Genomic DNA, 20,949 nt, shown 5'->3' with positions numbered 1-20,949 from the left:
CTAAAGGTGAAACAGTCTTCCCCTATAATGGGTGGGGCTGATACAGAAAGCCCTCTAGAATGGAAAGAGGACTATAGATGTATATAGATTTTCTCCCACGAATGCTATCTTTCAGTGGGGAAAACTGGCAAGAAAGTTGGTAAGTGGGGTGCCTGGGTGGCTCAGTCAGTTAAACATCTGTCTTCAGCTCAGGTGCTGGGATCATATCCCACATTGGACTCGTTGCTCAGCAGGGAGTCTGCTTCTCCCTCTCCCTGTTTGTGCTCACTCTCTTCTGTGTCAAATAAAATCTTAAAAAAAATGGGTAAATATAAAAATGAATTAAGAAGAGACTTAAAAGATTACATTTTCGATGTTTAGAAAATCACTGGTTAAGAAGATTCATAGCTTTTTAAAAAATATTAAAGTTTGTGACTTTTAAAACATTTTTCCCAGCAGAGCTGGGAGGCCCTCATGGTTGATAAATGATCCTATCTCTCTGCCCTCTACCGGTCACAATGTTCTTACCGTTTCCCCAATAGGGCTCTTAAATAACTGTTTTTGCTAGGAAACATACTAGAGTGGATTCTAATTTTAAATGAAATTAAAAATTATCTGTTAGTCTAGACTTTATGAAAGTCTATACAATTTTTAGAAAAAAACAAAAATAAGTTCCACAAGTTGTTCTTTGTTCTTGCCACCCACAAATTAAAATTTAAAAAACCCCCCAAACTTCCCCCCCCCACAAAAAAACCACTGATTACTTGATATTTAAATGTTAGTGAAGTCCCAGAGAAAGAAATCAGAAGAATAAAAGATACGAAAAGCCAAGCCCAAGATGTTAAAAAAAAAACCTAAAATAGCAACCATGAGGCTTATTTAATTTCTGTGTCTTTCCTTTAAAAATCAGTTGTGACTCACCATTAGTTCCACACAAGTAGCTCAGGCATTTAGGTTTCAGAGAAGACTTTAAATGCTTCCTTGCATGAAGTGTTTTGCCTTTGGTTTCAGGCTTTGCGGAGTTGGGGCATTTGTGCTCTTAAACCAAACCTATTTTGTCTGTCTGTCTGCAGCTTTTCCTTTCTTTATTGGCCAACCTCAGCTCTGAGGATTACATCATAGCCCAGCTCTATCGGTGCTTCTTACCGTATCCCAAGCTGATTTTAACCCACTTTTCACACACACACAGAGCACTGTCTTACATTGTCTACAAGCAATAAGTTTATGAATTTTTTAAAAAGTAGTGATTTCTTAAAGCTTAATGCATGAGCCCATGGAAGAAATTCCTGCCCCAGGCAGTTAAAAGGAACATTGATGGGGAACAGTTAATTGGACTTAGTTTAGTTTTTGAATTTGGAAATCAAGTCTCATCTATAAATCTGTCTCTTATCATTTAATCCATTAAAAAAAGAATTTAGTACAACACGAGTATAAACAGCCATTTCACATTGGAATCACAAATACTCTTTAAATATACTCTGCATCGGGAGGACCTTTTTTTACTTACCAGTTTTTCCAGCCTCTCTTCCTCTCTGTTGGCAAGATTGGATCAGCAGCTGAGTGTAACATCTGATGTTGAGGGAAATAGACTTTGCTCTCTGCTTGGGCTGCGCGTGTTGACCAGTGGGAAATGCTGCATTAGCTCTCAGACCAAAACACATAAAGTACTCTATGAAATGTTGACATCTTGCCAACGGCTTGGATGTCAAATACTCCAGATGTCCAGTGCTCTTCGGAGCCCAGCTCTACTATGTGCTTGTATAAGTCAGATGTGATTTATGCTTAAGGTTACAGATTATCAAGGCCCGACCAAACAGTGACTGGTGTGAAACTGGGTAGAGCGAGAAAGGGGAGAACAACAGAGCAAATGAGAGCTCCAGCCAGCAGGAGGCTAGATCTTTCCCATGCCTAGCCGTGACCTCTTCCTGTGAAGCTGTTGTAAGAATAGCTTCTGTGTTTATTGGGAAGTATTTTCAAATTGTACTTCACATGGCTTCAACTGACTCCTTGAAACTTGTTGGAAAATGGAGAAATATTTGGAACAAATGAGACCAGAACAAATTGCCACTTTCAGTTGCAGGGGAAGAAGGGGGAAGGCTATGCAGGTAGGCTGATCACCTATGAGTCTCGATCAGTCTTTATTGAAAGACCTAGCTGTCTCTGTAACACACTGACCTGGTTCTAAGGGTATACTGATGGTGCCTGATCTACTCAAGCTGTTAATGTTGACATATTCCCAACCTTAAACTGTGACTCTAATCTTTCTTCGGGTTACCTCTCCTCTTCAATTTGGTTTCTGAACACCCTGTTCGAGCCACACTTTTGGATTCCTTCCTCATTTAACAAACTGTTGCTGGGACTCATTGTTCTTACACAGTGTTCTGGATTAATGTAATCATAGTACCTCTCTCAGGAGGAAGGGGGCCTGAGTCTCCTAAACTCTACTTTAAACTCATCTGGTTTGGACCTGTATCATCAACTTTACTCACTTTACCACTTTCTTTCCCTTTCTCTTAGGATAGCCTGCTCATTATCAGTCTTGCTTATTATCATTATCACACGAAACAAACCCCCTGAAAGCCATCCCTTGACTTAATGCCCTTTTATTAGGTACTACTGTCTATTAGTCACCCAAACTGTAAACTGTCAAATTATCCTTCGTGATTTCCTCTGCTCATAGGAATCAGCAAAGCTTGATGAATTTTTTAAACACCTAAATATTTCTTATTTATGATTCCCACTAAACCTGTATTCCCTACCCTAGCTGACTCCCCAGTGTCTACCCTTCACTTATTCCTGAGAGGGATCCTTCTAAAATACAAGCATAGCCATGTCCTTTACGTGGGTCCCTGTCACTGTACAAGGGAAGTTCATCCTATTGAATCTGACAGACATAGTGCTTTGTGATTTGATGGTCCTCATCTACCACTGCTTGCCTGCAGCCTGTCCATTGGTTTTAACTCCCTGCAGTTCTTGCTTCCTGGCTTGAGCTTATGCCTTTGCCTCTCTCTGGAATATCTTCTTTCTCCTTTTTCCTGGGTCATCCTGGATTTGAACTGCTTTAAAAATTTCATGGAGTCATCTTAAAAACTAAATGTTTAGTTTCATCCTATAGAAAAATATCTTTGAAATTCTAGATTTCATGTGCTTATTGTTTAAAATGTGCTAAAATGTATACCACAATGGAATACTATGCAGCCATCAAAAGAAATGAAATCTTGCCATTTGCGACAACATGGATGGAACTAGAGCGTATCATGCTTAGCGAAATAAGTCAAGCAGAGAAAGACAACTATCATATGATCTCCTTGATATGAGGAAGTGGTGATGCAACATGGGGGCTTAAGTGGGTAGGAGAAGAATAAAGGAAACAAGATGGGATTGGGAGGGAGACAAACCATAAGTGACTTTTAATCTCACAAAACAAACTGAGGGTTGCTGGGGGGAGTGGGTTTGGGAGAAGGGGGTGGGATTATGGACATTGGGGAGGGTATGTGCTTTGGTGAGTGCTGTGAAGTGTGTAAACCTGGTGATTCACAGACCTGTACCCCTGGGGATAGAGTATTATGCCTCCATCAGAAAGGATGAATACCCAACTTTTGTAGCAACATGGACGGGACTGGAAGAGATTATGCTGAGTGAAATAAGTCAAGCAGAGAGAGTCAATTATCATATGGTTTCACTTATTTGTGGAGCATAACAAATAGCATGGAGGACATGGGGACTTAGAGTGGAGAAGGGAGTTGGGGGAAATTGGAAGGGGAGGTGAACCATGAGAGACTATGGACTCTGAAAAACAATCTGAGGGTTTTGAAGGGACGGGGGGTGGGAGGTTGGGGTACCAGGTGGTGGGTATTATAGAGGGCACGGATTGCATGGAGCACGGGGTGTGGTGCAAAAATAATGAATACTGTTATGCTGGAAATAAATAAATAAAAAAATTAAAAAAAAATAAATAAAAAGAACATCTGTATTTAAAAAAAAAATGTGCTAAAATGATGGCATAACTCTTTAGTAAGTTTGTCTGAGTTTAGTTTATTTTATTTCTTATACCTGCAGAAACCCACTCATCCTCTTTTCTGTTAGCCAAAAATGGTATTGATTGATACTTCCACCAACCTATTCTGACATTCGTCTGTTCATCTCTTCAGTCAGCTGCTGTTGCCTTCTGCAGGCTGGGTACTGAGAGGGCCCTGGGGTGTAACTGAGTTCTTTACCTGTGCTCTTTAATTTTCTTCTCTTTGTTTCTCCCAGTTAGATTGGGAGCTGATGAAGGCAAAGCAATATCTTGACAATTTCGTATCTTTAGCACCTACCATTTTTACTCATGGAATTAAAAGAACACAAAAATAAAGATGTGTTGGTTTCTAAATTTTCTTTTTCTTCTAAGATTTTCTTGTAACACTTGAGTTTCATAAATGAGACTTGTAAATATTGGTAAGGGGCAGAATAAAAGTTAATAGGCTTAGTTTCTTTCTTTCTTTTTTTGTTTTATTTTTGAAGGCTTATGATTTGTATGTAAAAATGAACTGATTCTATAAATACTCAGTTTGATTGCCAGGAGTAAGTTTGTAGTCTGGTAACTGCTATAACTTGCTCAGATACCTTAAGTCAGATATGTATATTTTAACCAAAACCAGTACTTAGGGCTATGTGGATCATGTTTGGTTCAATTTATGATGGTAATTTAAAAAAAAATATTGATCTTAAAAAAGATTTTTATTTATTTTTTGTGGGAGGAAGAGGGAGAGAGATTCTCTACTTACTTATTTAGAGTGTGAGTGGAGTCTGGGGTGGGGGGAGGGAGAGAGAATCTCAAGCAGACTCTGCCCTGAGCGACAGCCTGATGCAGGGCTTGATCCCATGACCCTGAGATCATGGCCTGAGCTGAAATCACAAATTGGACGCTTAACCGACTAAGCCACCCAGGCGCTCCAAGATTGATTTATTTGAAAGAGAGAGTGCTGATGATTGTGAGTATGTGAATGTCTGCTCGCATGAGTTGGGGCGGGCGGTGGGGGGCAGAGGGAGAGATCCTCAGAGAGGCTCCCCACTGAGCATGAATCCAGACCCCTGACCCCCAATCTCAAACCCTGAGGTCATGAACCAAGCGGAAATCAAGAGTTGGAGGCTTAACCAACTAAGTCACTCAGGTACCCCATGATTGCAGTTTTGAAAGGAATGTCTACTATGTGAAAATGCCCAAGGGTAAAAAAAATATATTTTTTTAAGGAACTTGTTTATTTGTAACAGTATTCCATTTGTAAGTTGAAGGAAGAACTGAAGGCACTTTAAACCCGAATCTCTAAGTCTATGATTTCCATACTCTTGGGGAGTTACAAGGAAAAAGTATTGATGGAATTCATTAGCACAAAACTAAGGCCTTAGGGAAACTTGGGGTCATGACAGGCATGAAATGAGTAATGAGCTAAATATCAGTCTGTTCTAAGGAGACATGGGGGGCATATTCTCATCAACTAGTTAATTTTGGAAACATACCCCTTTTTATTTTATTTAAGTTGATCATGTCTATAGTTTTGTACTCTGCCAGAAATCACTGTACTAACTGTCCCAAGAGTCCCCTAGCCGTTGCCACACACGTTCTCCACTTGAGGCAATGACAGCATGTAATGTGCATGTTGATGTGGTTTAGACCAGGTCCTGTTGCCAAACACACTATCTATTTATTTTATTTTATTTTATTTTATTTTATTTTATTTTATTTTATTTTATTTTATTTTATTTTATTTTATTTTATTTTTTACCTCTGGCTTTTGTCAGGCTAGTATTTCCTCATCCTGAAATAGATCCTATCGTCCATTTCTACCTGTTGAACCATTGTGTATCCCTTAAAATATAGCTCAGATCCACTGTTCATGGAGCTTTTCCTTATCTTACCACTATATGGCTTAATCTGAATTCTGATTAGGCCACTTCTTAGACCCTGTACTGTGTCACAGATGGTAGTGGTTGTTTCATCTGGTTTTGGGGGAAGGTGAGTTTTTGCTGATATTCCCTGGGTCTGTTATTTGTGGAGTCACCAGATCTGTCAGCCAGGAGGGCAGATGATGTTTCTGCAGCTTTTGTCACCTCATATTGCCAAGACTGTCCAGGCTGTGCTTGGTGCATTATTACCCTTTTGCTTAGCAATCCATAGACACCTTGCTTTCTAAAACTCTAGCTCATTGAAAGCGGAAGGTCTTGTAGGTACAAAGAGGGGACTGTATGTAATCAATGAAGACCTCCATTATTTTCGTTTGTTTTCCCTTAGCTGAAGCAAGGGAAAAATTTTTATTCAAGTAATGCATTTATGTACTTTAATAAATCAAATAATTTTATACATCTTATAATGGAAAATAACAGTTCCTGCTGTTTCCCTGTGTCCTAGTGGCTACCTTTTTCACATTGTAGCTATTATTTTTAGGTATTAACCCTTGAATTTTTACATAAATGACAGGTCTTGGCTCTTAGTAGCATCTGTTGACTTCTTTGGGTGGAAGATGAAGTTTCAGCTCCCTTATTCTTCAGCACTTCTCCTCACCTAGGTATTATGTTTACAATCTCTGGATAAATCAGTATCACTTACTCATATAATGAGAGTTATGTAAATATCATTTATGGCTGAGGCTCATCACATGCTTTGAAAGGGGTTACAATTCCCCAGCTTGCTCTAGTGACCAGGAGAAACCGTGCCCTGTTGGTCTAATGAGGGCCTCATGGTTCAGACTGCCCATGTTCCCATTTTCAGTTAATTAAGATATGTAAACATGCTATAGAAATGTTAGTTCTCATCACTTGAATGTTAAAATTTGAGCCAAACTTTATTCAGTCTAGTTCTTAGCTGTATGTGTATGAATACATTTAAAAGTATTTTTGCTGGGGTGCCTGGGTGGCTCAGTTGGTTCAGCGTCTGCCTTCAGCTCAGGTCATGATCCCAGGGTCCTGAGATTGAGCCCTGTTGTGGGCTTTCTGTCCAGCGGGGAGCCTGTTCCTCCCTCTCCCTCTGCCTGCCTTGTGCTCTTTTTCTCTCTCTGTCAAATAAATGAATAAAATCTTTAAAAAAAATGTATTTTTGCCAACAGATGCATTTAGAGAAATATGTAAAGTCCAGGTGTGCATGAATGTATAAGCTTTTGCTGGGGAGATACTTAGTAGCATTGTAGCTCAACAGAGGGGAAATGTCTGTGGACAAATGCTTGTTCTTAATAATTTTCTGTTACATTGCACTGGAAAGACATTTTACTAAAGATAAAGACCTTTATCTGTTTTGGGCATTTCGCTCTTGGCAACATTTTTTTAAAAATTAGAGAGAGTGAGGGAGCATAACAGGAGGGGCAGAAGTAGAGAGAGTCTCGAGCAGATTCCTCGCCAAGTGTGGAGCCTGGTGCATGGCTTGATCTCATGACCCTGAGATCATGACCTGAGCCAAAACCAAGAACTGGGTTCTTAACCGTCCAAGCCACTCAGGTGCCCTTTGGCAACTTATTTAATAGTAATTACTGCTATCTTGGAAAAGTCACATACAGAATATATACATACTTCCAAAACTATGTTTTTATTTTCTAGTTGAAACTTATCTGCTGTGGAAAGCCTTAATCAAGTTCTTTTCCTTTACTTTGCTGTAGTTTTTTGGTAGTGTTTCCTAGAAGGCTTATTTTATATTTGATAGGCAAGGCTCTTGGTTTTATTCATTTAAAAATAGACATTTAGAACGTAAAAACTTCTGATTCCTAAATAGGAAGCCTGGGGTTTGGCTTGTGGAGCTGAAGAGATTGTTGGGAGACCAAGTTCATGTAAGAAGACACTGTCTGAGGAGAAAACTAACAGACAATTGATGGGATGTGGGAGGAAGGCAGTGGCTCTTATTTGTTGGTAAAAATGCTATCTTGGGTAGTATCCTACTCTATCATACTAATTTATAACCCTCATGTGTGGCAGTATGACTTAAATATCTACCTAAACTTGTGTTCGAAAGGGACGGGTGTCTAAATAATGAGCACCCAGTAGAACGTCCATGGTGGTTACATAGTGCTTCACGTAAGGATGTGGGGTGTGAGTGCCCGGGGGCTGAGCATCTCTGGCTCGGTGCCTTTCACAGATGTCTGTAACTGAACACATCTCCTTTTCCTGGAGCCTTCCAGTCCTTCCCTAGGGGGTTTCAGTCCATCAGAGCTGGCCCTTGTTGTGAAACCTTTGACCATCTTTGGCTAGCGTTCCATCAAAATAAGATAGAAATTACAGCAAATTTGTCCAGCATGAAGACAGAGTCAGAGTTAGGTTAATCTGTGATTCTTTGTGCTTTCCCACATAACATATTTAGAAAGTTAAATTTGAGTATACTTGAGAGGTCTGCTTCTGAACAGCTAAGAGACCTTGGGCTAGTTCTGTAATCTCTCTCAATCTAGAGAAAAAGAGTCTAGTGTCCCTTACCTCAATAAAGTTGTTGTAAAGTTTAAATGAAGTATGTATTTCTTACTGTAGTGCCCAGCCAAAATAGGTGGTCTGTAAGTGGCAGGGGCTTTTAGTAATATAATCGTAGGCTATTTGCCATTTTACAGTTTTCTTGAAAATGTACGGTCATTCAATGTATGTTAGATATGGAATGCAATACTTTCAAGCTTTAATGAATATTCATTTCTAAGGAAAGATCCAAATTTGAGAGTGGGCTTTTGATTCAACTGATTGGGTGTGACTAGGAAAGCTCTCTCAGATGACATGACCACACATAACCTTGGGGGAGGTAGTGCTGAATTATAAACATATTCTCGAGAGGAAAGAAGCAGGAGCCTGGTGAGCGTACATCTAAGACAGGCACAGCTGATAGAATGCCTCCTGAGTGGGCTCGTCTGTGGCCTGGCTTCCCTGAAGCCCTTGGCAAGGAAGCTCACCCAGTCTCTTTGTTTCTTTCTTTTTTCTTAATTGAAGTTTAGTTAACATATGATGTTATATTAATTTCAGTGAACAACATAGTGATTCAACAATGCTATGCATTTCTCAGTGCTCACCATGTTAAGTGTCGTCCCCTTTTGTCTCCATACAGATGTTGTTATAATATTGACTGTATTCCTGTTGCCCTATTTTTCATGACTTATTTTATTTTTACTTATTTATTTTTGAAGATTTTAAAAATTTATTTGACAGAGACAGAGCACAAGCAGGGGGAGGGGCAAAGGAGAGGGAGAAGCTGCAGGCTTTCCCCCTCGCCCTCTTGAGCAGGGAGCCCTACAACCCAGGACTCTGTCCCAGGACCCTGGGATCATAACCCGAGCAGAAGGCAGACACTTAACCAACTAAGCCACCCAGGCGCCCCTCTGTGACTTATTTTATAACTGCAGGTTTTCATCTCTTAATCCCCTTCATCTCCTTGCTCTTCACCCTTTTCAACTCCAGAAATTCTTAGTGTTCACTGTTTTTAGTTAAGGTAAACAAAATGTGTGGTCCTAAAGCCTCTCCCTTGCCAGGAATCCCATCAAATTGCTGCCCTGCAGGAAAGACTATAACACTTATTATGCTAATGGTTATTTCTTCATGTCCAGATGAGTCTCTCTCATTGTAAAGCCTAGGACAGGCTAAGTAAGAGGAGAGGCAGGAAACATTTTTCCTTAGGTAAGGAAAACAAGAGCTCTTATGGGTGAGTATTTTGTAATTATTTTGTTAGTTCAGCTGACTGGTTATTAATCCATTCTGGCTTTTGTGGGAAATGGCTTAGGTGTTGTTTGTTTTGTTTTGTTTTGTTTTAAATGGGCTGGCCATAGCGCAGGAACATAATGTTTGAATTTACTAAATGATTTCTTGTCATTTGCCAAACCAAATATTATTTATCAACTCCTTGTATGAAGTCTGTGCTGTTTACCAGGAGTTAGGATGCTTAGCACTCTATTGAAGGCACTTAGTTTCAAAAAACAAAGTAAGACCGCACATGATAAAACTACTTCTGAAATAGGAGAAATAGTGTGTTTTAAAAAGAAAATGATTGAGAGATTGTAGACCCTTTTGATCTGTTAAGTTTGGAGTGGTTTCTAAGTGACCTTGCTTTGGCGGCATGTTTACGTAGCTTCTTTCTCTGTAGCTTTTATTCTACAACTTTAAGCCTTTTTCTACTCTATGCCAATTGCAAAGTTGTATTTAGTTTAAATATTTATAGGATCTTGCCACTGTAAAGTTTTCTTTTAGGCAGTTGGAACATTTTTTGACTTGTAGTCTGGGAATACGAGAGCCAGCCTGTCTGATCAGTTGAGGCTGAGATGGCCTTATTTAGAACACTGGTTTGGGTACATACTAGCTGTGTAGCTTGGGCACATATTACTTCACCTCTCTGGGTCTCAGAATTCTCTTCCTTCGAATGATCTATATACAAAGGCAATAATAATACTTATTTCAAAATATTTGTTGTATGTCTGGCACATAGAAGAGTAGAATTAATGTTGCCTTCCATAAGTATTATTTCCTTGAGGGAGAATTGGAAAAAAAAAAAATCTTGAAGGAGACTTGATTTGAGGGAATTTCTTATTATATCTAAAATGTAATGATTGCTTAAAGAACGCATGATTTTGAAGTAGAACTTAACTATAATATTTTTGGTTCTGTGTCTTATCATAATTTTCCTCTGGCCTGTGTTCAGTCTGTTGTGTCATCTGAACCATTTGGCATAAATGAGATTAACACAAATTTCAAATGCCAACTTTCTTTCCTATGCTGTGACATTTTAATGATAACTAATATTTGCTGCTTCCTTTCCCACCTTTCCTCTCCAATTTGCTTTAAGCATTTTGTATGCAGACACATGTTTTGGCCTGAAGTTCACAGTTTTTCTGCCATGAAGTCAACTCTATTTATTTTTTTTATAGATCAAAGTTAGTGAAGGTGCAGACTGATTATCTATACTGTTTCAATTTGTGGGTCTTTGTGGTACTCTGAGGCATTTATAGGCCAACTTTTTGGGAGGCATTATCACTTAGAGGCACAAAGTGGGAGTTCCTATACTGCTTGAGACCACCCTGAGGTGGGTGAGAAAGACCTGGAAGTTTCAAGGTACCTAGCTTGGACATATAATCAAATACTCCAGAGCCTCACAATCATTATTGGTGAAATAATGTTACCACTTTCTTTAGTTTTGTTGGTTGGCTTTGCTGACACAAATATTTTTAGTGTGTTCCATTATGTGTGCTGTTTATAAACCAGGTGAAGGAAATTTCTTGTTGCCTTCTTGAAGGAGAAATGAAAGATTGATTAATGCCGCACAGTCTGGATTGGCCCTGGTTCAAGTTCCAAGGTGCCCCTTGAAGCAGGAGAATGAGAATTTTCATTTTCTGAGATGTTGCTGGAGGAGTGACTAGTCATCTTCAGAGTTGTGACACTTCCTGAGGAACTTGGGGAAATTTTTATTTCCACCTTTGTTCACTTGACATCTAACATTAAAAACTGATGAGCTTTGGTGTTTTTAGAGTCTTTTGGGACAAGTGTTTGGATCTGCCCCCTGCAAGGTAGAGAAGGCGTGGCCATGGAGCTCTGGAGTCAGGTAGGTGTGTGCTGTTCTTCCCCTTTGCCACCGGTGAGATGCTGCTGATAATGGCACCTCCCTGACAAGGTTGCTGAGTGACTTGGTGCGAAATAGTACATATGGAATGCACAGTGTGTGTCGCTAGGTATAGCTAATAAAGTCTAGTAGTATTTTTGCTGATTTTTTTTTTCAAATTGAGGTAATTGTGTTCTCCTCAAGCCCACCCATCCTTAGTAGGCATATTTTAGAAACAGATACTAGCATTTTGATTCCTGGGGCATCTATCTGTGTTCTGTAGTTGCGTTATCATTTAGAGATTGTGCAAAAAGGACCTGAACACTTCATGTCTGTGGTAAGGATTGGGGGGTTTTGGGTTTTGGGGGAAGGGTGGACAAAAGTGGGCAGAAAGTGAGGGTAGAGATGATGCTGTGATGATAAGCTTTTTACTCATATACTCAATGGCTCAGTTAATGCCTCAGCATTTTTTGTTTGGTTGGTTTTTGTTTTTTTTTTCCTTTTTAAGTGGGCTCTGCACTCAAGGAAGGATTCGAACTCAGGACCATGAGATGAAGAGTCCCGTGTTCCACTGACTGAGCCAGCCAGGTGCCTCTCCCCTCCCCATTGCCTCAATTTTAATGAGCATATTGGGTTATCTAGGATCCTTTCCTCCTTAAAATTTTCACTTTTTTTTTTTTTTTTGGGCGGTTCTTGTAGTGTCTTTCTAAAATGTTTGTGCAGACTTAGTTTCTAGCAACATGTTCTAAAACTGTGTATGCGTGAGTACTTTTTTGTTTTGTTTTGAGCAACTGACTATAGTTTTTTCTTTTGAAATCTTAAATAGAGTCCTCGTGGATAAAATAAATGGAAGTATATCTCTGCATGTAGAGATGGGGGTCGGAGTTAGCCTACCTGTTTCTTCTCTACCATTGCCCCTACAATATGTCTGTGATTCACTGTGGTTAAGGAATGCAGTTTAAAACCATATAATTTTAGAAGATGTATTTATTGTAGAGTAAGGCCACCCATAAGTTGCAACTGTGGGTTTCCTAGATATTTTAGTGATTCAGAACCAGTGAATTGAGGCCAGGGCACTTGGTGATGTGCCATGAACATCGGGCTTTCCTTCAGAAGTAGGTTCTCCTTTTGACCTGTGATAAGGTTTTCTTATTACCTTTAAGATTTAAGGAGAAACTTTCTGACCTGAAGTATATCATTTCAGGAAATACTTTTGAAGTGGTTTCATTTACCAAAGACCTCAGGCTTAGCCAAAACAGATTTGGTTATGGTGATCTTATAATTCATTATTTAAGTTGGGACCCTTTTGAGAGTGAAACTGTTAATTATAATACATTGGGTCTGTGGGAGTGAACTAGGGCTGCCCTAGACAAACCAGTACATATGTTTATCCTAAGACAGTCATACTTCAGATAGAATAGAATCAATCAATCAATCAATCGATTAATTAATTTTTAATGTAAGCTCCACACCCAATGTGGAGTCCAGTGACGTGGGGCTTGAACTCACAACACTGCGCTCAAGACCTGAGTACCTGGGTGGCTCAGTGGGTTAAGCCTCTGCCTTCAGCTCAGGTCATGATCCCCAGGTCCTAGGATTGAGCCCTGCATTGGGCTCTCTGCTCAGCAGGGAGCCTGCCCCCCGCTCTCTCTGCCTGCCTCTCTGCCTACTTATGATCTCTCTCTCTGTGTCAAATAAATAAATAAAATCTTTAAAAAAAAAAAAAAAAGACCTGAGCTGAAATCAAGAGTCACTTAACCAAATAAGGCACCTTGGTACCCCTAGACAGAATAGAAATTTTGAATACCTAAAATCTTTGAAAGCCTGGGACTTACCTGAAATCTTAAAATGAGCCTCAAGACAAACAGGTTCTACCCTGTCCTTCTTTGCAGAGGATGCTGCTGTGGGAGTGGATTGGCATCTGCTCTGAGCCAACTAATTGATCATCTTCTATGTATAAATACTCTGCGCTAGTCTTTAGGAGGATTCTTTCACCAACCACTGAAAAGAACACATTGTTTTTCCCAAACAAAAGTTTAAAGAGTCTCGCCTTACAGTTTAGGCTCATTGCATTCTTTTTCAGCTCTATTTTTTTCTTTAGTTCTGATTCCTTCCTGATTCTGACAGCGTTAATCCATCCTGTTGTCTCCCTTCTGTAATCCCTATGTTTTAATTCCAAATTATTTGGAATCAAATTCCTTTTTTGTTGTGATAAACATTACATATTTGTATATACTCTAGAAGGGGACCTTGGGGCATTTTCTACTTTTTGGCCAGCTATAACATTTAGCTAACTGCCAAGGATGTAGTGGATCCTCACTATATTGATGAGGGCTTATGGCTAGGGAGGTCATTGACAGGGCTGGGGTAGCAGAGTAGGAGTGCGCTTTAGTCGTAAAAAGAATGAGGGCCATTCATATTTAATGGACATGGTGTTTGAACATGGAAAGAGGAGCCAAAAGGTCATCTTGCCTAAAATAAACTTATGTTTACCTCTTATTTACTTCTTCACTGACCTCTACAAATGCTTTTAAAACTAGCTTTTAATGACTATTTACCTAAGTACAACTCATACTGGCTTTTGTTCCATGATGATCACTGTCCCGCGTATGTAGGGGTTAGAACCTAATCCTAGAAATGTATGGGGCGCCTGGGTGGCTCAGTGGGTTAAGCCGCTGCCTTCGGCTCAGGTCATGATCTCAGAGTCCTGGGATCGAGTCCCACATCGGGCTCTCTGCTCAGCAGGGAGCCTGCTTCCCTCTCTCTCTCTCTGCCAGCCTCTCTACCTACCTGTGATCTCTCTCTGTCAAATAAAATAAAATAAAATCTTAAAAAAAAAAATCTTTAATCCTAGAAACGTAATAAACTTCTTATTTGTGTAAATGACTGTAGATATTTTTCCATATGCACATTCCCATCTCTGTTGTGGTTGTACTCACATTAGCTTATACTCAAAGCTAAGATATCTACAGCATACTCAACCTTGACCTTTATCCTGACAGCAACACATCCATGATGCTGGCTTTCTGCTATTCATCTCTGTCGTGACTGAGGTCTTTGAGGTGTTGGAAGTGTCTCGGTCCTTTCATTCTATGTGTTTCAGGTCAAGTTCCCTATATGTTGATAGGGATCTGCATGACCTTGGCTTTGATTCTTTTAGGGGGAGCATCATAGAGTCTTCAGAGCCATGTTTGTTTATGCATTTGATTCTGAAATGAGAGAGGTGAAATTTTCTAAACCATGTTACACTTTTTCTCATCCTCATTTGAAAATATTTGTGTATAATAAGAAAGAGTAAGGAGATATTTTGCATGTATGAATGTTGAAGATACAAAAAAAAAAGACAGAGGTAGTAGTGATGATGGTAGGGTACTGGCAGCCACCCTTTTATACAAATAACAAAACTAGTTTCTAATCTACCTAATTGGATATAAGGAATTTGATAAATTCTTGCCAGATTGAATTAAAATGATAGTCAAGCCATAGCTTACCTAGAAATATGAGGTGGATGGGTTGGTGGTAAGGAAGCCAAACAGAATGGCCACTGCCTGGTAGGTAGCTCACTGGGGTATAATGGAGAAATGGCCGTTAGTTTTCTTACATTACTTCTGTTAGGGAGGTTGGTTGCTTATCCTTAGGTTAAAGCCTGAATGTCCACATAATTCCTTAAATTACTGGTTCTTAAAGTATCATTCCTGGGCCTGGACAGGCAGCATCAGTATTGTCTGGGAACTCACTAGAAATGGAAATTCACAGGAATGACCCCAGACTCCCACATCTTAAAACCCAGGGGTACATGTGTTAGAAGGCATGCTGAAGTTTGAGAATCATTAGTAAACCAACAATTTGTAGTAGCTGGAAGTTGTGAGGACCTTTCGTAATTTGTTAAAAGCCAAAAGGTACGAACACATTTTATACAAGAGTGGGAGATTGGGAAGTCCCTGATTAAGTACTCTGATATGAAGTAAGGGATTTAATTTTCAGAATATATCCTTCTAGAATTATTACATTCTAAGTCCTACACCAGTGATTGTTTTGAGAATTTGATGATAATTTGTCTGCAGTAGCATGTGTAGCCTTGGTCTGTGGTTTCCCTTTAGTTTTCTTCATGGAAATGTCACAGCCTGAAATTTCCAGACGTCAGTTCTGGGCTCTGTGGTAAATGGCAGCATGGTCCTTGCAGCATCCCGACGCCTGCAGGCTTAGCCAGAGACTTGATGTGGTAGAGGTTCTGATAATCCCCCCACCCAGTCAGAAGGGTAGTAAGGGAATTCAGTGAAGACTAATTCTTCAAGTTGTTTGCTTTAAACAGCTTAATTAAAAAAATTATTAAGGCATACAGAGGCAAATTAGAAAATGCACAAAAGTGAATAAAAGAAAGATCGTTGAAATTTATCCTTGGGTAACCAGTTATTTTGTTGTAAATGGTAAAATGAGAGGAAAAGAAGTGTCAGTTGGTGACTCTGACACAAGAAGGGAGTTTATGTCTCCTACTTCGGTGCTATGATAATAGTAGCAATACTAATAATACCTGATATTTATTGAGTTTTTATGACACACCAGATATTTTTCTAAATTCCTTATTTATGTTAGCTCATTAAAAGCTGATAAGTAGTGTGTGAAGTAAGTTCTGTTAATGTTCCCTGATAAGACAAGGACAGTGAGGCACAGAGTGGTTAAGCATTGTGCCCAAGGTCACACAGCTGGTAAAGATTTAAGTTGCAGCAGGCTGATGCCATAGTTTTAGTATTAAACATGTCCCTTCTGGTCATCTAGGCTAATCAGAAAACACTGCGTGACTACTAGTGGGTGGTGGTGTTTGAGAGAAGACCCAGGCATAAAGGCTTTAGGTTGACGGATGAGGAGTTGGGCATTTTTGCTGGGTCAAGTTGGCACAGAGATAGAGCAGGAGCTCCAGAGTGTGTATAGGTCCTAGGCTTTTAGGACAACCCCATAACCTTTTAGCAGATTTGGATGGGTAATTATCAGCTTCACCTGGAAATCCCTCCCATTCCATTGTCATCAACATATGGAGCTGTTGAAAGAATGCCTGCGGATTGGAACCAACCCAGCTTGCCTTGAAATGATGGGCATCTGTTTAAACAGTACATTCTCTTGAGGTGCTCGGGTGGCTCAATCAGTTGAGTGTCTGACTCTTGATTGCAGCTCAGGTCATGATCTCAGGGTGGTAAGATTGAGCCTTGCATTGGGCTCCTCACTCTGCTTGAGTTTCTCTCCCTCAGTGCCCCTCGTGCCACCCCCTTTGTGAGTGCGCTTTCTCTCTCAAATAATCTTTTTCTTTTTTTTTTTTTAAAATAAACATGACATTCTCTGTGAACATTCACAAAGAGCTTGAACCTTCACAATTTGCTATAGTGAGGGCCAACAGCATCATCGGTCACTGAGCCTTTAAATAATACGTGTTTGTAAAGTTGCCTTGTACTTTGATCTTGAGTTTACTGCCAGTTTGGGTCATGTTGACTTTTCAAAATGTCATAAACTTTGCATGTTTTATCATTTATTTAATTTTCCTTAAAATTATTTCCCAGAACACTAAGTGGAAATTTTATTTTTTTGATGTCATTTGAAAGAGAGAATCCATGAGTGAGTTGATTTAATACATGCAGTGAATAAGGACTCAAGTCTAAGAAATAATTCAGCGGCCAAGATTGTGAACTACAGAGTATGAATTCTTGGATTCAAATCTGGCCTCCCCCACTTACAAGCTGAGTCTGGTTAAAATACTCTATCTGATTTATTAAATGAGAATAAATCTCTGTACCCCATTGGATTATTGTAAGAATTCAGTGAGGTATAATACTCTCAAAGCCTAATCTGTGGGAAACAATAAATGTTAATAATTATTAGATACTAGAAGGGCAGGTAACGATGGACAGAAGTTGAGATCTCTTGTCACTGCTCCCAAACCCTACCCACTCCAATATATCTAGGTGACACTCCCCATGTCGGTTTTTTAAAACTCTACCTTTTTCTTTAGAATAGTTGCGCACCATCCTACTGAAGGAAAGAATCATGTAACCATTTCCTGATTGATGGGTGTTAGGATTATTTCATATTTTCCTCATGATTATAAACATCTCATACCTTATTTCCTTGCTCCCTCCTTCTTTCCCCTCAAAACTTTGAAGGTTGTGTTTTGAGGTTTGTCTTCAGTTCCACTACTATAATTGTTTCTATTATTTTGCTAACATTTGTTTGGTGGGGTATCAGGGAGGGTTTGGGTTCACTTGGTGTAAAATTAAATAATCATTGCACACACTGTCCTATGTTTTAAAGAACTGAACACTTCATGAGGGTAGGAGGGTTGTGTTTTTTAGAGAAGAAAGAAGCTGTCCAAGCACTCTTACTGAAAACTTATTATGGCCAGTCTCTCAGAAATTCAAACCTAAATTCATTAGTTGGTTTGTAATTGTATAAAGTGCTCATAACCTAGTATCGAGAGTTTTCTCATTTATATTCAGTGGAATGCCTTTTCCCTGAAATTGTTCCTGCTCAAATTGTTGTTTATGTTTTTAAAGAAACTTTTTTCCATTCATAATCACTGCTGGGAAGCAGGAGTCTCTTACATGGCGGTCTCCATACCGCTCTCCCCATAGCACCCCCATGATCTCTTCTCCAGCTAAGTGCAAGAGAGACCTCTGAGAACACAAGTTGTGTGTTGGTGCTCCTTTGCTCAAACTACCCAAGGAAGTGGGGTGAGAATGTTTCCCACCATAGTAAAATCCAGGCCTTTGATCATAGCCCGAATGGGCCTCTTTTGTCTGGCTGACACCTGCCTTGCCCCTGTTCCTTGACTGTACCTCCTGGCTTCCCTGCCTCCTCCTGTTGGAGCTGCATTGATCTTGCTGTTGCTGGTCTTCCTCCAACATGTCAACCCATCTTGTAGTCTTTGCATATGCTTTTCGTCCCTTTTTGTCTTCCTCATTTCATTCAGGTCTGTGTTCTGATTTCTTATCATCATTGTGATCACTCCTGATTGCCCCATCCATTCGGCATTCTACCTTATGGCCAGCCCCCGTTCTTCTCAGTGGTCCTTTACTGGAAGATTCCTTTGCTGTGTTATTTGTTTAGTGTATGTCTTTCCCCAGGATTATGAGCCCCTGAAGTTAGGCTCTTTGTCTCATTCAGTGCTGTGTCTCCAACGGCTGGACTTGTGCCTGGCACAAGGGAGCTACTCAATAAATATTTGTTAAACTAAGGAAGGAAGGAATAGAGGGAGGGAAGATGCTTGTAGAGTATAATGTATGATGGTCTGTTTTGAGACTTTAATCTGAATATTGATCACAGAAACCAAGAGTTAATTGAACTTTGTAAAGAATTCAGAGAAACTCTCACTCAGCTAATTTTCAGAGCACTGAGGTGTGGTTTCTGAGAATTTTTCAAAAATCCAAATGTACCATGGATTGATTTCTTACCGTGAGCATCACTATTTTCTATTTTTAAATTGCATTTCTGTTTTATATCTTTTTTTATCATGAAAACACTTCTGAATCTTCTTTGTCACCTCAGATGCCTGCTTGCAGATGATTTCCTTCTGTCCCGAATCCTCCTTCAAATCAGTGATGGGAGTTGTACCGTATTCCCAGGATTCCCTCTCCTGAGGAAAGTAGGAAGTGTACGGCTGGCTCATCATAAGAACATCACTCTGTATGAGGACGAATGTGGCCAGTAGTTTCAAACCTCTTCCTGGCTGGCTTCTGGGTGGGGCTCAAGAACTTTCCAGGGGGGAGTGTTTTAGGGGGGCAGATGAGGATGAATGTGGCCAGTAGTTTCAAACCTCTTCCTGGCTGGCTTCTGGGTGGGGCTCAAGAGCTTTCCAGGGGGAGTGTTTTAGGGTAGGCTCCCCTCAGCCTCATCAAGACCATTTCTGCTTCTGCACTGGATGTATTAGTGTTCCCTCAAAGATTTTGTTTGACTGGAAGTTCCTTCTGACAAGTAACAGTCTTAACAACTCTGATCTGGAGGGGTCTCTGACCTTTCCAGAGGATTATGGGAGGGGTTGGAACAAGGCCTCCTGTCCCTGAGAATTGAGTCGCAGGCAAAGGCAGGAGCATCTGTCCTGGATGAGTCTGACTGGTTCTGGTCCAAGGGGACGTTTGATGGTCTGTGCCTTGAACTTCATTACAGGAGTTCTAGAGCCCCTGGCATGGGTTTTACTTGGCAGCATACACAGGTGCCTTTGGCTTTGATGCCGTCTTATGTTGCTCTCTTTCAGTTCCTTCTTTCTCCTTAGTGCTTCTGTTTGTGGTAAAACACAGCTGTGGAAACTTCATGCTAATGGCAGCTCCTGGCACAGTGAGTTTGGGGTAGCCTCATCTGATTTCTGTTAAATAATTAGATTTCTTTTCATGGTCTCAGTTTTTGAGGCACACAGAGGCCTCTGTTAAAATGAGAACATGAACTTATCAAAGTTAAAATGCAAACAAATTGTGAATGTGTCTGGAAATCACAAACAGAAGTAACTTTTAGGCTCATATTCACATTAGCAGCCCAAATGGAAAGCAGTGTGTTGTTGAGTGAATGAACTTAATACTAAACACGGCTTGCCTAGACTTTAGACATTATTAAAATCATATTTGCAAAATACAGTTGTAGAATAGTAGAGTCCTTTTTGAGAGGTTATATTTTTTGACTTTTACATTATCTTAGCTGTAGGAGATGGGGTGGGGTGGGGTGCTGCATGTTATTTTCTTGGACTATTCTGTTAATGTTCTAACACCTTGAAGATGTTAAATAAATGAAGGGAGTGCCTGAGTAAGTGATATGAACAAGTAAGTATAAAGGAGCTCCAGCCCTAGGAGAAAAGCTTTGGGACTTGGTGGGTTAGCACCAGAAAAATAAAGCATGTATGCGGGGGGAATTGGCTGCTCGTTAAGAAGAAAGTCAAGAGTGAGAAGGAATTCTGTAGACATTCTGTGAAAGAAAAGCTCTCTCTTCCGAGGGAGGAAGTGGTGTGTGCTCAGTCGTTATGTGCCTTAGGATTCTGTAAGTTCTGTAAACTTCCTTCTGACTCGAAGTCAGTGCAGTCTCTCACGTGGTGCTCACAGTGTGATTTAAAATGGATTTTAGGGAAAGTTAAGATTTACTTCATAGCTAGCATTAGTGAATTATATCAGTGCTGTAAAGTACTAGAGAACTCATCTAGTTAAATATGGTCTGGGCAGTTCATTCTAGAGTGTATTTTTTGAGTGTTAGAGTTTCTTACATTCTTTAAATGAAAAGTCTATTTTGGCTGTTATTGGAGCCATTAAGTAAACACTTCATGGAATATATGGCTTAAGATAATATTCCTTACTGGGAAGGTGTTTTTGTTTTTTTGGTTTTTTTGATTGTATTCTTGCTGCTTTCATTGTTTCTGACCTTCAGCTGTGGAAAGGAGTCTACATTTAGGAAGGCATAGAAGTAATTGAGTGCTATTAAGGGAATGGCGGTAA

General features: G+C 39.9%; 2 protein-coding genes across 11 annotated transcripts in view; one reads left to right on the top strand and one right to left on the bottom strand.

The window, feature by feature from the left end:
• Window positions 1-20,949, top strand: part of MED12L (mediator complex subunit 12L) — a 322,475-nt gene that overhangs the window by 147,848 nt on the left and 153,678 nt on the right. The gene's annotated exons all lie outside the window — the stretch shown is intronic.
• Window positions 1-20,949, bottom strand: part of P2RY14 (purinergic receptor P2Y14) — a 54,923-nt gene that overhangs the window by 23,649 nt on the left and 10,325 nt on the right. For 2 of the 7 annotated variants that reach the window (XM_032345376.1, XM_032345348.1), the window contains exon 2: window positions 1,487-1,621. The exons of 2 other annotated variants lie outside the window; for them this stretch is intronic. The gene's annotated coding sequence lies outside the window, so the exon portion shown is untranslated. Of the gene's footprint in view, window positions 1-900; window positions 1,434-1,486; window positions 1,622-20,949 lie in introns of those variants that run through there. 3 more of the 7 variants (XM_032345403.1, XM_032345384.1, XM_032345356.1) reach the window with 2 other exon arrangements.

The sequence above is a fragment of the Mustela erminea genome, chromosome 1 (assembly GCF_009829155.1).
Source record: "Mustela erminea isolate mMusErm1 chromosome 1, mMusErm1.Pri, whole genome shotgun sequence".
Taxonomy (NCBI): domain Eukaryota; kingdom Metazoa; phylum Chordata; class Mammalia; order Carnivora; family Mustelidae; genus Mustela; species Mustela erminea.
Note: the sequence above shows the minus strand (reverse complement) of the source record. Positions and strands in the feature narration are given on the sequence as shown.